This window comes from Gasterosteus aculeatus, chromosome 4 (genome assembly GCF_964276395.1).
Source record: "Gasterosteus aculeatus chromosome 4, fGasAcu3.hap1.1, whole genome shotgun sequence".
Classification (NCBI taxonomy): domain Eukaryota; kingdom Metazoa; phylum Chordata; class Actinopteri; order Perciformes; family Gasterosteidae; genus Gasterosteus; species Gasterosteus aculeatus.
In genome coordinates, this window is record NC_135691.1 from 20,150,670 (window position 1) to 20,166,803 (window position 16,134).

At 46.9% G+C, this 16,134-nt stretch overlaps 1 protein-coding gene across 1 annotated transcript in view; it reads right to left on the reverse strand.

Moving 5' to 3' along the window:
- pcdh18b (protocadherin 18b) overlaps nt 1-11,093 on the reverse strand; it is a 37,476-nt gene extending 26,383 nt beyond the window's left edge. The window contains exon 1 of the mRNA XM_040174699.2: nt 10,970-11,093. The gene's annotated coding sequence lies outside the window, so the exon portion shown is untranslated. The remainder of the gene's footprint in view (nt 1-10,969) is intronic.
- Nucleotides 11,094-16,134: the final 5,041 nt, after the last annotated feature.

Here is a 16,134-nt window from a genome sequence, read left to right on the forward strand (position 1 = left end):
TCTTGCCCGTTCTCGCTCTGTTGTGACCGGATCAAAAGTTTTTCGGAGCCCTTCTTTAAAATCCTGAATGGAGTCGCAGATTGAGGATCCGCTTTCCCATTCTGCGACGGCCCACGCCTTCGCCCTTCCCGACAGGTGGGAGATTACGTAAGCCACCTTGGCTCGATCTGTGGGGAAGTGTTGAGGCGAGAGTTCAAAATGCATGTCGCAGTCTATGAGAAATGCCTTACATTGTCCATGGTCTCCCGTATATCGCTCGGGAGGTGCCAGCCGAACCCCAGTTCCTGCGTAGGGGAAGGTGGGAGGGGGCGAAGGTTCAGGTGCAGGAGGTGCCGGGTCCCTCCTCTCAGAACCTCTGAGAAGCTGCTGAAGCTGACCCGCGAGACCCCCTATCTGGTCAAAAACAGCAGCCTTGAAGTCCTCCTGACTACGGGCCAGGCCTCTGAGTCCCTGGCTCAGTGAAGTCATCTGCTCTTCCTGCTGGAAGAGACGCTCCCCCTGAGAGGCTAGGGCCTGCGCGAGAAGGTCCTCCCCTGCTGCTTCCATACTGGCCAGTGTGTACTGTCAGCCCGGGAGGAAGATAGGAAGCAGGCGCAGGGTTCTCAGGTAGGAAAGGAGATCTTTATTTATGCAGCGAAGGTCCTCCAGACAGAGTCTAAAGCGGGCTATGAAATTATCCTAGGTCACACTTCTTCCGATAAAATAAACCAGGAAGAAGTGTGGCTATAAAACTATCAAAAACAAAATCACTCCGCTCTAGGAGGAAAACAAAAAAAACTTTTAATCTTATCAAAATAACAAACGCACTCTTTTAGACGGAGGCAACGTCCCAAAAACAAAATCACTCCTTCCGGAGGAAAAACAAAGAACTATGAAAGATTAATGTTGCATCTAACCTAGGAATACAAAACTTAAGCAAAACCAAAAACAACCTGCGTGGAGGTGAAGGCACTGGGCCGATCGAAGATCCTGAATAACAACAAAAGGGAACCTGTGACGTGGCAGAACGAGGTAGAACACATGGGTAATGACGACACACTGGCACAGGACAAAGGGAGACGCAGACTATTAATACACATGGAGGGGAATGGGGAACAGGTGGACACAATCAGGAATCAGGGAAGACAATCAGACTGGTGACACATGAGGAAGGGTAAGTGACCTGAAACGAGAGGAGTTATTATTTCAAAATAAAACCGTAAATGACAAGACAAAATGCCCCACAGAGTAAAACAACAGACAATTTCACCGCGGTGTGACACCGTCTATTCCTCAGATTCAACTATGTACTCTGTAAATGTTCTTGCTAAAACAAATGGAAATAATTTACTTAAATAAACTAAAATGCATTCATTTTTTGTGTTAATTTATATCAGTCTGAAAAGCTATGTGCACATTTGTTTCCACCGGGAACAAAGGTACTACAACCCTATCAGATGAAATATAACATTATAACATTGACATAATAATGCAACTTAGGTATTTCCTATAACCGGTTGAGTTTGGATTCCTTCTGAATATGTGATATATTTAGATAAATGTTGGGTGAGACTGATTGGAAAAGCTTTTAAATAAGAGGTCAATAAAGCCTATGTATTTCACTCATCTCGAGTGAGCACTTTGTTGTTTTTTAGTCTGGCCAGCACCTCAGCTAATCAGCCCAGCAATCAGCCCGCTGTGTGTGTGAGTGTGTTTTCTGCACACACTCACACACAGCATTCATTCTACTCCATTTGGTATCCCTCCTCCGCCAATTCAACTATTTTTTGTCACTCTTTTTCTTCCCACTTCCTTAATTTCTTCCTTTCAGTGGCAGACCCCGCCCCTCCCACCAACGGGCTGTCGACTTGGCAAGAACCTTGGAACGATTGTGGTATGTGTGTGTATCAAATGATTTCAAAGCAAGGCCACCGGTACACATGCATTGCCATTAGACACATATAGACTAAATGCCTATATGTTTGCCCAAATGGGCCACCAATCTCTCTCTCTCTCTGAGTGAAGGAGGTTTTAGCGAGCAGAGCGTGTTGCTGAGAGAGATTGTTTTTTTTCTGACGTATCTTTCCACTGTTGGTTCTGCTATGGATAGAACATTGTAGTGTATAAGTGTGTTAGCGTTTGTGTGGATTTATTTGGATGTTAGAGTTCCTGAAGTGTCTGTTTTTTGCAGCCGATCAGCTTGCGCTGTTCGGCATGCTAAACGCCACCATGGACCTTACCCGCCTGACGAGGAAACACGGCGTCAGGATCGCACCGTGTTTCTCCTGCTCGGTGGAGGTATGCAGCTTGGCCGTGGGGAGAGTGGCGTGAACTACGCCGTCCCCATGAATAACGCAGTGGTGATTTTTCTGGGTGGCGTTGAAAAGGCCAATGTGGTGGTAGAGAAGGGGATTGTGGTGAATGACACGCTTGTACCCGTCCTGCCTCTTATCAAGGGACGAGACGCTAATCAGGAAGTTGGCTAGGCACGGAAAGATTGTGTTTCGGATCAGGAAGGTGTCATTGGGGTGCAAATCTCTTCTCCTGAGGCATGTGGTATCGCACAGGTGAACACTTCTTATGATCCTAAATAACAGATAAGGATCTCAACTTGGTTTTCAGACTCACAATAGAAGGTTTTGACTTTGTGGTGCTTCCGACCTCTGAAAACACCAAATGTTTTAGTTATGGTGGAGAGGGACATCTGAGCAGGGCATGCCAGCGAGGACCTCTTCTGATGACAACGTTAGTAAAGGGGACAATAGGCAGGAAGGACAGGAGGGGACGGGTGAAGCCCAACAGGGGGGTGAGGAGGAAACAGGTGAGTATGGTGAGTGAGGAGGGGACGGGTGAAGTCCAGCAGGGGAGTAGGGTGTGCACGGGGGGGACAGGTAAATTCAAGCAAGTAGGTGGGGAGGGAACCGGGGAAGTCCAGCAGGGAAGTGAGGAGGTGGAGTTCAGAAGGAAAGCCAAGTGTTTGAGGGGAGACAGGAGAGAGCAGTTGGAGTCCAGCAGCTAAGTCAGGTGAGTAGAGGGGGCTGAGGAGGGTCAGCCGAGAAGTCAGGGGAGTGCTGGAGGAGATGTGGAAACAGGTAGGCAACAGGTCACTAAAAAGGAATAGAAGAGAGTGTTACAGGTGTAATAGATGTTGTGTTGACAGAAAGCGACATGAAGAGGAGCTCAAAACCCCTCGCTGAAAAAGGAAAACTATGAGTAAAAATGGGAGCTCACAAGCAAAGAAAGGAGCTGCGAGCATGAGGAAAGGGAGGGGAGAAGCAGGATCTGGGTCTGACATGGAGGTAGACTCTGACAGTCAGTCCTCTGACTTTCAGGCAGGTAGCCAGAGGAGCGCCAGAGGGTGCAGTGTGTTTTTACAAAAAACATGAAGGGAGCTAAGGTAGGATTCCTTTTTCAAAAAACTTTAACCCACAGTCTATGGAGGCAGAGCAGGTGGTAAAGGCAACACAATGTTTTTGTGAATGTTTATGCTCATGTTTCAGGTCCCGATACTGTTTTTTTAAAAGGTTTTCAGCACTGTTTTAGGCAGCGTGAGTGATTAAGATTTTTTATTTTTAGGAGGGGATTTTAACTCCACGGAAAATTATCTTTCAGACAGGAACCACATAGAGCCTCTCAGTTCGTCACAGCATGCTCTGAGGCAGCTGGTAGAAGAACGCAAGGTCGTTGATATGTGGAGGCGAATAAATGGGAATGGGAGACAGTATACATAGGCCCACTCGAGAGAGAATGTTATTTCCTTAGCCAGGCTAGATAGGTTTTGTTGTTTTAAATACCATTTTAACATGTGCAAAATGTGCAGGTTGGTTTTACTGATCACGCTCTGGTTATTTGCACGGTTGTTATAAATAACTTCAAATCAAAGCGTGAATACAGGCACTTTAACACAAATCTTTTAGATGATGCATTTTTAAAGATGTGTTTAAGAGAGCTGTGACATTCTACTCCAAGCTCTACTGCAGTGAGTACAGAGAGAATGATGGACTATTTGACTCTTTTTACAGGGAGTTCCCAAAGGTTCCAGAGGACATGAATGCCGGTTTGGAGGCTCCTCTGTTGGCAATTGAACTATATGCAGCTCTGCAGGGCATTTAACTGTTTTAAGTATAGGAGTCTGCCACTCAGTTGCAGGAGAGCAGTGTTAACCTTGCTGCCAAAAAAAGGAGACCTTCAGAACTGGCTTCCGGTGTTGTGGCTCTGTGCAGACTACAAGATCCTGTTCATGGCGGTGGCCAACAGGCTACGAGGGGTGATGGTTTGGTCCTCCACCAAGACCAAACCTACTGCATGTCTGGTAGGAACTTAATTGTCCTTAATTCGAGATATTTTGGACGTCTCTGGTTCATTGGGCATTAAGACTGGTCTCATTTCATTTAGACCAGGAAAAGGTGTTTGGCAGGGCAGAGCACCCTTACCTCTGGAAGACTCAAGAGAGGTTTGGCCTCAGCCCAGGTCTCATAGCAATAATTAAGGTTTTGTACCGGGACCGAGAGTGTACTGAAAATAAAAAAGTCTTAGTGCCCATTTTAGTGTGTAGAGGAGTGAGACATGCTCTATCTCAGGGATGCTGTGTGCCCTGGCCATTGAGCCAATGTTGTGCAAAATAAGAGCAAACATGGAAGGGCTGGTTTTAAAGGATTTTTACAAAAGTTTTATCAGCCCATGCTGACGATATTCTTGTTTTTATTAAAAACCAAGAGGAGGTTGGTAGACTGGGTACGATTGTGGAAGACTTTGGCAGATCTTTCAGCTGCAAAGATTAACTGGGCAAAACGTGAGGCACTGGCAGTGTTAACCTGGAAGAACAATGGGTTTAAATATCTTGGTGTTTATATGGGTAGGGAAAACGTAGTCCAGAAAAATTGGGAGGGAATGGTGGAGAGAATAAAAGAAAGACTGGAAAAATGGAAATGGCTGAAACCACACATGTTGTACAGAGGAAGAGCTCTTATGATTAACAACCTGGTGGCTTCTGCAGTATGGCATAGGCTGGCCTGTATGGAGCCACCCAAAGGCCTCATACCAAGGGTGCAGGCCATCTTAGTGGACTTATTTTCAGACAAACTCACTGGGTCCCTCAAAGTGTGCTGTTTTTAGCAAAAGGGGAGAGGTGGGCAGGGGCTGGTGCACATCCTTTGTAGAGTGGCAACTTTCAAGTTCTAATTCTTACAAAGATACCTTACAGGTCCATCACAGGTGGTTTTGAGAGACTAGACAAGCTTCATTTTGAAGAAATTAGCTGTCTGGGAGTGGACACTGGACTATTTTTAATGCATTTTAATCTTGTTAAACTACGTGGATTATCTCCTTTTTAGCAGTCGCTTATTCGGACATGGAACTATTTTATCTGGGAGAGACTGGGGCCGGCTTGCTCCCTACACTGGCTGCTCGAGGAACCTCTGGTGAATGGATCTAGGTTGGACATACAGGGCGGCACAACATCGGGTCTTAACAGCGCGCTCTGTTCATCTGGGACCACCACCCTGAGGAAAGTGGTTGAGGTGGCTAGTCCAGGAATGACAAATGCACCTGCAGTGGCTTCTCTTATTTGGCTGAAATCAGTTCGGGTGAGCAGAAGGATCCTCAACAGGTGGGCTGACAGACTGACAGAGGAAACAGTAAAGATGCTTCAGTACAGCAGAAGAGTGGAAACTCCTGAGGACGATGATCCTTTTCCAGACCTAGGCTTCATTCCAGGGTTCCGAAGAGGTCTCGGAACCACTACTAGATGGAACAAAGGAGAAGCTGGACGTGCACACAGCAAAAAGGGAAGGCTGTCTATGCAATGTGTGTTAAAGTCCTAAACTGGAACAAGCTGAATGGGAAAGCAGACACAGTGTGGAGAAAAGAGCTGGTTGTAGACACTGGTAGTGTAATGTCAAGCCCAAACGCAGACTGGATTGGTGGGGAGAACAGAATAGTTTATTTTCGTGGATCCAACAATAACGAAAAAACACCAGTAGTCCAAGGGGGTTTGGTGGGGAGGAATCCAGCAGGGTGAATGACGGTAGTCTCAGGCGAAGTCCTGGCACGTAACGATCCGGCAGGGACTGGATCTCAGGACGGCTCTTCAATACCCCGCAATACCCCAGCCAGGTGTGTAATTGACAGCAGTTGAGCGTTCTTAAGGTCCACGGCCCGTTGTCATGACAACTGGAAAAACATCAACAAACGGCCGCGCACACCAACAACCTGATCACGACGTGGCCGTCGTGACCGGTAAAAATATGCCTCAAAATGGAAGCTGCTCCACTTCATTGTAGGAGCAGCTAAACTTGCAGTATATAGCAGCGGGAAGAACAGAATGGAGGACAGGAGACACTCCCTGTCTTCATGTCTTTGGTCAAAGCCAGAGTGTGGGTTGATTTCAGTTTTTTTAAAAGTATAAACAACATGAGAAGTGGTGCTTTAAAAAGGCAGTTTGCTATGTCAGGCAAGACAACCTAGTTTTTAACCCTCCTTTCTAGCTCGTTTTGAGGAGCCATTGTGTCGTACAGTGTTTTATTGTCATGAGAACTTTGTTATGTTTTGTGTCCTTGATTTTATATAAATAAAGGTTTTTCTAAAATCTCTATCTCTCTGTAGCTACATGCTCTTTGACAGCATAAGGAGACTAAACTCTTTCTCTGTTCCTCTCTCCAGCACCCCCCCTCTCCCTCTACACACACACATAGGAATGTATGCAGATTAAAATGTACCACATCACTGGCTTAACACTTTACCACATCACACACACACACACACACACACACACACACACAGCCAAACAGCATCTCCCTGACTTTCCCCCTTGAGAAGATCACTCATCTTGAGCCTTGCAGCTCTGTCTCACTCTTTTTCTGCAGCTGTCTTCTCTTATTCCCTCTTTCTTCTCTGTCTCGCTATCCTCCCTCAGAGCAATCGCCCCAAAGCTGCAATCCCTTAAATTCCTGCATACATCGGGATAGGGTTACATATAAAAACATTATATTAGTCTTATTCGCTACTATTACATACAACAGTTTATGACTCAACACACTACAAGCATTTGACAATGCTCTGTTTTGAATCATTCAACTCACTCAATGTTGCATTGTAAGTACTTATCGCCATGAATAACAATATTCACACAGACCCCATGAATACTGGTTGCTGGTTTAGTGGAGAGACAGTGCACGTTTATGTCTAACATCCAATTGTTACATAACAGGTCATTTCACTGACGCTTTTATCCAAAGTGACTTACATTGCATTTTTAACCCACGCTTTTTTTTGCCCGGGGAGCAATTAGGGGTTAGGTGTCTTGCACAGAGAAACTTCGATGACTGAAACTAATGCAAATGCTAATTAGCGATCCTTGCTTAATAATAGACACATTTAATTTCATTCCAAAGCAACCCAGGCTGACTCCTACTTGTTCGGCTGACCTTTAGCCCCCCCCCCCCCTTGGTCAGTTGAAAAGTAGTTTGCGAGCTGGAAAAATGTGCGTATTCCTGCTTTACATGCTTGGTATTGAATCAACAATAATCCATTATGTTTTATCTCATGAGGATTTAGCAATATCAATTTTTAAACTTTCTATTCTATTCTAAAACAAAATGAAAACTCTTAAGTCTCCGAAGTCCAAATTCATATGGGATTGCTATTCTTTCATTTACTATTATTGTTCTCAGCAACATATGGCTGACGTACAGGCTGGAGAATGTGATGAAGGAGTAGAGGTTAACAACACCCCCTCCACGCACACACACACATACACACAAACACATATCTACGCTCACAGACACAATGAGATATATGAATAAATGGGGTCATGGAGCAGCAGAGGCGAGTGCGACTGTGTGTGTGTGTGTTTGAGCAGTGTGAGGATCTGATTCACACAAAAATACCACAGGTGTGACACCAATTTGTGTGTGGTTGTCTACCGGCTTAACACGTGATTTAGTAATAATAATGTCCAGTAATAATGCATTTAGACACAATGCGAACCACATGTGTAACGGCCCGTTTGATTGGTTCTAAGTGTATTCTCCCATGGCTGTGTGTGCTCTCTGTGGATATAGTGAGTCATTAACCACAACACACACACACACACACACACACACACACACACACACACACACACACAGTTTTATTGAACAGTGTGGCTGCTAAGTGTATGGACTGAGGCAACAACTCAAAAAAAATTTCTTTTTGGCTGTTGCCTAAAAATATAAAAAGACCTTTAAAATCAGATTCATTACAGAACATAGGGATAACGGTGTATATTAAAGAAAGGATATATATAAAAAATATAATTAAAATAATCAAATGCATATAAAATAATGTTCTTAGTCACATTCATATTGCCCCCTTCTGCTACGAGTGTTGCAGTGATTTTTTACTTCTTCTTATGAAGTGTTTGATTGTTTGCTATTCTCATTGTGCCTTCGTTCAGAGCCAGAATGTGAGCAAGCAACCCTTTCCTCAATGAACAGAGAGAAACAGAATATTAGGCAGAAAGGACATACAAGAGGAGGTTTTCAGTTTTTTAAATTGCAGGCTAGAAACCAGTCTCATTCTCTCTTCCTCCCTCCCTCCACCATCCTGCTGGTGTCCCATAACCAAAATGGACCACTCCACATCACTTGAAACATAATACCCCCACCGTCCCACCCCCATTCCTCTCCCTCTTCTCTCTTCGAGGGAATTCAAAACAATGAGATCCTTTATACTCTGTCTGTCTCTCCAGACACCAGCCGAACCCCCGGTTCCCCAAGTCAGTTCATACCTCCACCCCTTCCTTTACTTACTGCCTAAACAATAGCAGAGCCCCCATGCTTTTAGAAAACTTCTGGATAAACATGCACATCCACAAAAGCACATCAGCTCATGTACTGTGTCTTCAATGGCATGACTATCAGAGATTACAAACGTAACCCCTCCCCCTCTCCCGCTCCTGCACAAACACTAGCTGCCATCTCAAAAGGCTTGATTTGTAGGATTCAGTACATCATTCTGGTTTGACTCTGATTTGGCTTCATACAAACTTCACTCTGAAATCAGTCGGCGGTTCATTTAAGAGATTTTAACATCTGGTTTTACTGTATGAAAATAAGCAGTCCTGTCTCCTAGAAAAAAGACTTCCTGTACTACTGAACTGCACTGGAGTGATGTGTACTTCCCTGCTGATCTATCGACAACTCTCTTCACCATTCTTTGAGCCATCATCGTCTGGTGAAGCTGGTTTTAAAGTTGCTATACACTCATCTTTTAGTGTCCGTTTATTGATGTTGATTTTGCTTTTAGCTGAAATAGCTGCCGTCGTGCTCAAGACAGCAGGTTTGTATAGCTCTTTTTCTAGGCTAAGTGTGTATGTGTCACTTTGCGTAATAATGGCATGATTATTCTTTTATTTCATGCACAATGTAAAAATATATATTTAATTGAGAAGAATAATTTGATATACTTAAGTTAAAACAAACAGTGATTATGCAGCAGAACAGGGCCTTGGTAAGGCCAGTTTTTCATTTTTTACATTTTCACACGTGTATGAGAGTTATAAAACTGTGTTTTCAATGCAGAAATAACACATTTTACAGACATAAAGGGAGACACTGATACCACTGACGATCAGATGCTTTTTATGCAATTTCTGGCTAATTTGGGTCAGATTCTTGGGACAACTTTTCCCCGTTGTGCTAGGATCCTCATACATGTTACAGTTTGCAGCAAAAATGCTTTAATCGCAAAGAGAGAATCACAGTCTGTTCTCCATCTCGGCTTTATTTAGAAAAACAGAGTGTTGCATATGTAAGACTGTGATTGCCCTCAAACTGTGCTAAGAATTGACTCCAGACAGGCGACATAAACAACAAGGCTAAGGGGCACAGAGCATGTGTTCACAATGATTCTGGGAGAGCCGCCATGGTATGATTAGTTTCAGATTGCTCGGTCTCTCTCTGATCTTTCCATCTTTCTTCTTGAAAGCGTTTCCAGCCACAGACTTGGATCCAGACCGCACATTTCTCTCTCTCACACACACACACACACACACACACACACACACACACACACACACACACACACACACACAGAGTGAAAGAAAGAGTAGAGTGTAAGAGAGTAAGCTTTATAAAGTTTTTATGCCACTGCGAGCAGAAAAGAATTTTAAACCCAAGAGATTCACGTGCCTTAGACATGAAAACTTGCCCAAAAATGAAATAAAAAGCAGCATGGAGAAAAAAGGAAATTAAGCGGTGGGGCTGAAGCGGTAATGGCTGTGGCTCCTCTGACGTTCTCAAATTGAAGCCTCTCTTCTTCGGTTTTCAAAAAAACACCATCGGAGTGCCATAGGGTTTGGTGACTGCAACTAGTATAATATTGGTTTTGAATGATGTAAGGAACATTTCATTCTGGAGAGCACCAGCCAGCACTCGGCTCTGGAGACCCAATCTGAGACTAACGCTGGCAGTCTTCAGGCACAGACACATGGCATCGTATCCCACTGGTATTTGTCGATACGTAGAGCTAGTAGAAAGACAATCCTGCATATGTTGACTGTGGATCCCTTAAGACAGCTCATCTTACTTCTCCTGATCCCTTACTGTCTAGGGCTAAGGGCAAATCTTTTTTTTATTAATGCGATATTTGTCATATTCAAACACATATGCAGGGGGTTGGATTCAATTCTAAATGAGTGACAGTTATTCCAGTTAGTTGGACAACTAGTGATATTTTTGAGTTTTATAATTTGTTTCTTATATGTAGTGTTGCTCCCTCCCCCCACTGCAGTACACTTTCTAAAACACTCAATTTAAGTACAGAGCATGTGCTGGTAAAAACACTGAAGCTAATTAGGGTAACTTCAGTAGCAGGACCACGCCTCCAACACGCCTCTTCTGGTATTTCCATAAACCCCCTCTTCTCATTCTCGAGTACGCATTCTAAAACCAGACCGAAGGCAGGTATCACCAGATTGGACAGTAAAACTACTTACAATCAGCTTACCTACCCAACTTTCAGCATGGATGCCATTGCGGTTTCCACCTCCGACGACTTCACATTCAGAGAGGACCAAAACAAACCACCCCGAAGTCCGGAGGATTAATCCAACGGCGTCTACACGAAACAGACACCGCCTGGGCTCACTGCACACAGCCGAATGCTCCGTAACCACGCTTCGGTGCCATCCCCGACAATCTCCAACTGGACAGTCATAACGTTACAAAAAGTATTAACCCTCTATGGTATGATGTTGACTCTAGGCAACATACCCGTTTTTGGCCTTCTACATTCGCACAATACATCCCCAGTTCTGATGCAATACTTTGAAAAAGAGCCAGGAGTTTGAATTTGTCGCATGACTCTCTGGATGAAAACCTTTTTTGCTGACTTCTAATAGCTTGATGTACTTTGTTTGCTAAATATGTAATGTAAACCTGTAAAAATGCAAATGTTGCCTTGAGGCAACACCGTACCATTATGGGATTCACCACGACATTGTGGTACATGTTGATGGCATGCCAGATTTTACTGGAAGTTCAGGCAAGGCCGAAAACCGGGAGATCCCTCAGTAGGCAAATCAAATCAAATCCAGAGGGCCAGTAGATAAAAACAGGCAGGGTCAGAACCAGGATGGCAACCAGAGAGGCACACAAATCCGAAATGGGACAGGCAGAGAATACGTGGTCAAAAGGCAGGTAAGATCAGCGCAGATGGACTAATTCAGAAACACTGGAAGACTTTGCTTACGCACAAAATAATCTGGCAGGGAGCAACAAAATGTAACAGGATTAAATGAAGCTTAGGCGAAAATTCAGTCAGGAAGACTGGACAGGCTGTGCCGTTCCCTGGTGGCCTCCTCTCTCCCTGGGGGCGCACGGCCAGCTGATTAGGGGCGGGGTCGAGTAGTATCAGACGTGGGTGTCGTCACCGTAAACCAATCGCATTGGGGCAGGCAACGTTAAAAAACTGTTCTCCTCTCTCTTGCTGTCAGTTGTCATTTCAGCACGCTCCAAAGGTGAGGATTATTTTTCGCCTGGATTAGCAGCGATCGTGACGGCAAAGGAATGTCCGATTCGGACAGCGATTTATTCCGGAGACGCGAGTCTCAACAACCGGAGCCGGCCAGCAGCCCACCGAGCGGCCGGCGCAGGAGCACTCGTCTCACAAGGCGCAGCGGCTCCACTACGAACGAGCAAGAAGAAATTCTCACTCAACTACAGAACCGCGGCGTGACTGCCGCACCGGGGCTCCCTCTCTCACAGCTGCGGGACTTGGTGAAACACACAGCGGGAGGGGAGCGCAGCGATCCCTCCCCGCCTCCCGCGCCAGGACGGAATCGCACCCGGAAGTCGGGACCAATACAGCCGCCGCAGGCGAGGCGGAGGAAAACTGCTACCCGGTCCAATTCTCCACCAGCGACGGCAGGCACGTCGGGCCCAGACGCCGTGGTAATCGCAACGCTACAAACATTGGTCAACACGATGGGCACCATAGAGGCGCGCCTGCAGCACCTAGGGGACAGGCAGCCCACTCCATCCACCTCATTCGGCGCAGGCATCCAGGATTCCAGAGGGCCCATGGCCGGCATGGTGGTTCAACCCTCTACATCGGCACAAGGGGAAGCGGCGCAGCATTCTTTGGCATCAGCGGTACCTGATCGCCCACAGGGTAGGACATATATTTCTCAGGTGTCGAATGTGTCAGCACGCCTGCGGGCAAAAATACTTCAAGGGGAAGACATCAATCTGGTCTCCATCATCCTTACATCCCCAGAGTGTGATGTTAGCATAGCATCAGGCGTTAATATTTCTGCAGTGTTCAAAACCGCAGACCCACGACTGAACAGAGAGTGATCGATAGGGCAATTCTTCGTTGCGTTTGGAGTATATCGAGACGTTATTTGTGCCGTATTTCCAGATAGAAGGCAGGAGTTAGACACCTACATGGCACTGATCGGTGATCTCGGCGTCAATTACGGGGGTCACGTGTTCTATCGGTACCACAAAGCCTTCGCTAGGAAAGCAGCATTATTCATTAGGCAATACAATATCCGGCTAGCTTGGTCCGTAATGGACATGGAGATACATGGAGTGGTTCGCCAGCCACTGGCCAACCGCTTTTTGCAGGTTTGAAACATCGATAGCGCTGTACGAGATCTACCCAGTGTCGGTGGCCTGTTTCATCTGGGGACGACACTGGACCCGCAAGCGCATCTCCATCATGTGTGACAACCAGGCAGTGGTGGACATTGTCAACAAAGGCCGCTCCTCGGCCCGAGACATCATGCCATTCATGCGAGGCATCACGTGGTCCGCCGTCACCAACAACTTCATCATCACTGCCCGGCATGTGCCCGGACGGCATAACAAACTGGCTGACTCACTTTCCCGTTTTGATTTTCAGACTTTCCAGAGGCTCTGCCCCGAGGCCCACGAAGCACCTGTTACAGTCCCTCCGTGTCGCACCCTGATGCTCTCATAGGACAAGGTCAGATAGAGCACTACATGGTGGCAGCCAGGTATTACATGCGGAAAGGCCTAGCTAGGTCTACCATAAAAGTGTACGACTTCGCTTGGCGTACATTTGCCTTGTTCTGTCTGTCTGTCAGCATGCCGGTGCAACCTGTTGCTATGAAAACGGTGTGCGCGTTCATCTGCAATTGTACCGACGTGCGGCATTTCAAACCTCCGTACATTTGTAGTCTGCTTGCCGGCATTCAGTTCCACATTAGATGTTCAGATCCCGAGTTCCCAAGCCTGTTCTCTCACATTAGTGTCAAGCTACTGCTCAAAGGCATTACACAAGAGTTACCTCAAATCCCCGACTCCCGGCGTCCCATCACCCTGCCGATCCTGCAGCAGATGGTGGACACACTCCGGGGAGGGGTGTTTTCACCCTATAGCGACACCTTATTAGAGGCAGTTTTTTTGCTGGCATTTTATGCCTTCCTCAGATGCGGCGAATTTACCACCTCCGCTAACTCCTTTAGCCCGGATACAGATCTCACAGCAGGAGATTTGACCTTCTATCCTACCCATTACCAACTGCGGCTTAGACACTCCAAACGAGGCGGCGCTTGCTCCGTGATCGTGGCAAGAACGGAGTCCGACTTGTGCCCTTTCAGAGCTATGCTGGGGTATCTCCGGGTGAAACCTACCGCTGGGCCCACGACACCTCCATTTCTCACTCCCGGCAATGCGCCTCTATCTCGCACCTGGTTCCGCCATCATCTGAACATCGTACTCACTAGAAGCCACCTATCGCCGCATCACTACTCTGGGCACTCGTTTAGAATAGGGGCTGCCACGTCAGCCTCCAACCAAGGCATCCCCGTGACTACGCTACAGCAGATGGGGCGGTGGTCCTCCTCCGCGGTGACATCATACATTCGCCCTGACCTTACCACGATACTGGCAAAGCAACGAGCTTTAAGGACTTAAGTCCGGTAAGCATGCATATAACTGGTGGTGGTGGTGTCTTACAGCGCGGCTTGTCTGGGAATTTCTTCCTCTTCCCCTTGCCACAGACGTAGCATGTCCTAGGTGAACGTGACCTGTCTTAACGTGTCTGTGTTTCCTAGGTTTGACGTTACCTGGCTTAACGTGTCTGTTTCCTGGTCTAACGGGACCACATCCCTTACCCAAAAGATGTCCGGATGGACCAGTCAAGCTGACAACACTCTGTTTCGCGGTCTTACGGGACCAGTCAAGCTGACTACCTTTCTGCTTCGCGGTCTCACGGGGCCAGTCAAGCTGACTACCTTTCCATTTCGCGGTCCCGCGACCGGTCACTCTAGTTAGTGCTAGTGCCGGCCTGAGCCGACCCGTCAAGCGACGGTGTTCCGTTCAGCACGGATAATCCAACCAGTCAGGGACATCCAAGTGACCATCTGTTTCCCGGTCTGAGCGAACCCGGTCAGGTTGTTCTGTGAGGGGCCCTCCGCAACAAAGTCTATTCTGCGGTCCCTCTCTGACCCCAACTGTCCTGTTCTGCGGTCCGCCGTGACCACCCCTATCTGGTCTGCGGACTTACACGACCACAACCTGTCCTTGTCTGCGGTCAACCTCGACCCCCAACTTATCCTGTCCTTTGGTCTGGCAGACCCTCTCTTTTACTTCGGGATCTTCTGAAGCCCACCATGCCTTACTGTGGTCCAGCTAGACCCTCGCTATGTGCTGCGGGTTCCCTGGCCCCCGTGTCCTTGTCTGTGGTTCAACTAGCCCTTCCTCTCTCTCATTGTCCGGTTAACCTCTGCCTGGTTTCTCGGCTCCATGTGACTTACTATATGTCCCCTTGTGACACCAGCTCCGGATCAGGACCCGCAGTGGCCGTAAGTATTTATTTTAATCCATCAAATAAACCGGGTTTGGGGGATATGCCTCGTCTCGGCTCGAGATCCCGGCCCCGGGTCTGTCCTGCGGCAGGATGGAGTCCAAGCCCCAAACAACTTGCAATATCATATTATACCTGTTATAATAAAGCATTGTTCAAATTTCAACAAGTCTCTCCGGATTGAAATGAAGCTTAGGCGAAAATTCAGTCAGGAAGACTGGACAGGCTGTGCCGTTCCCTGGTGGCCTCCTCTCTCCCTGGGGGCGCACGGCCACCACCCCTGACACCTCCAATCTACAGCAGAACCTGGCATAGCTGGAGAGTTATGCAACTTGGGCTCTACCACCACCACCACCAGTGTCTGGACTCCCAAGGGGGGGATATGCCTCGTCTCGGCTCGAGATCCCGGCCCCGGGTCTGTCCTGCGGCAGGATGGAGTCCAAGCCCCAAACAACTTGCAATATCATATTATACCTGTTATAATAAAGCATTGTTCAAATTTCAACAAGTCTCTCCGGATTGAAATAGTGATTGGCTGACCAGGGGATGTCCTGCAGGTGAGGGTAATGAGCTGATGTGGGAGGATCAGAAATGACAGGAGAGTTGGTAAACATGCAGGCTGGAAAAACAAACTATGATGCGGTCAAATGTGTGACAATAAGTGTCGTGCAGACAGGAGTATGGGAAGAATGGATCTTCTGGACTCACTGATTGCTCTCTACAGAACAGATCAGGTCAAGGAAGTGGTATCACAAGATTGTGTTCCACATGATGAATTTCATTCTTGTGAATGCGTGGTAGGGACTACACCCAAATCGTCATGGAAAAAGGCAAAGGACC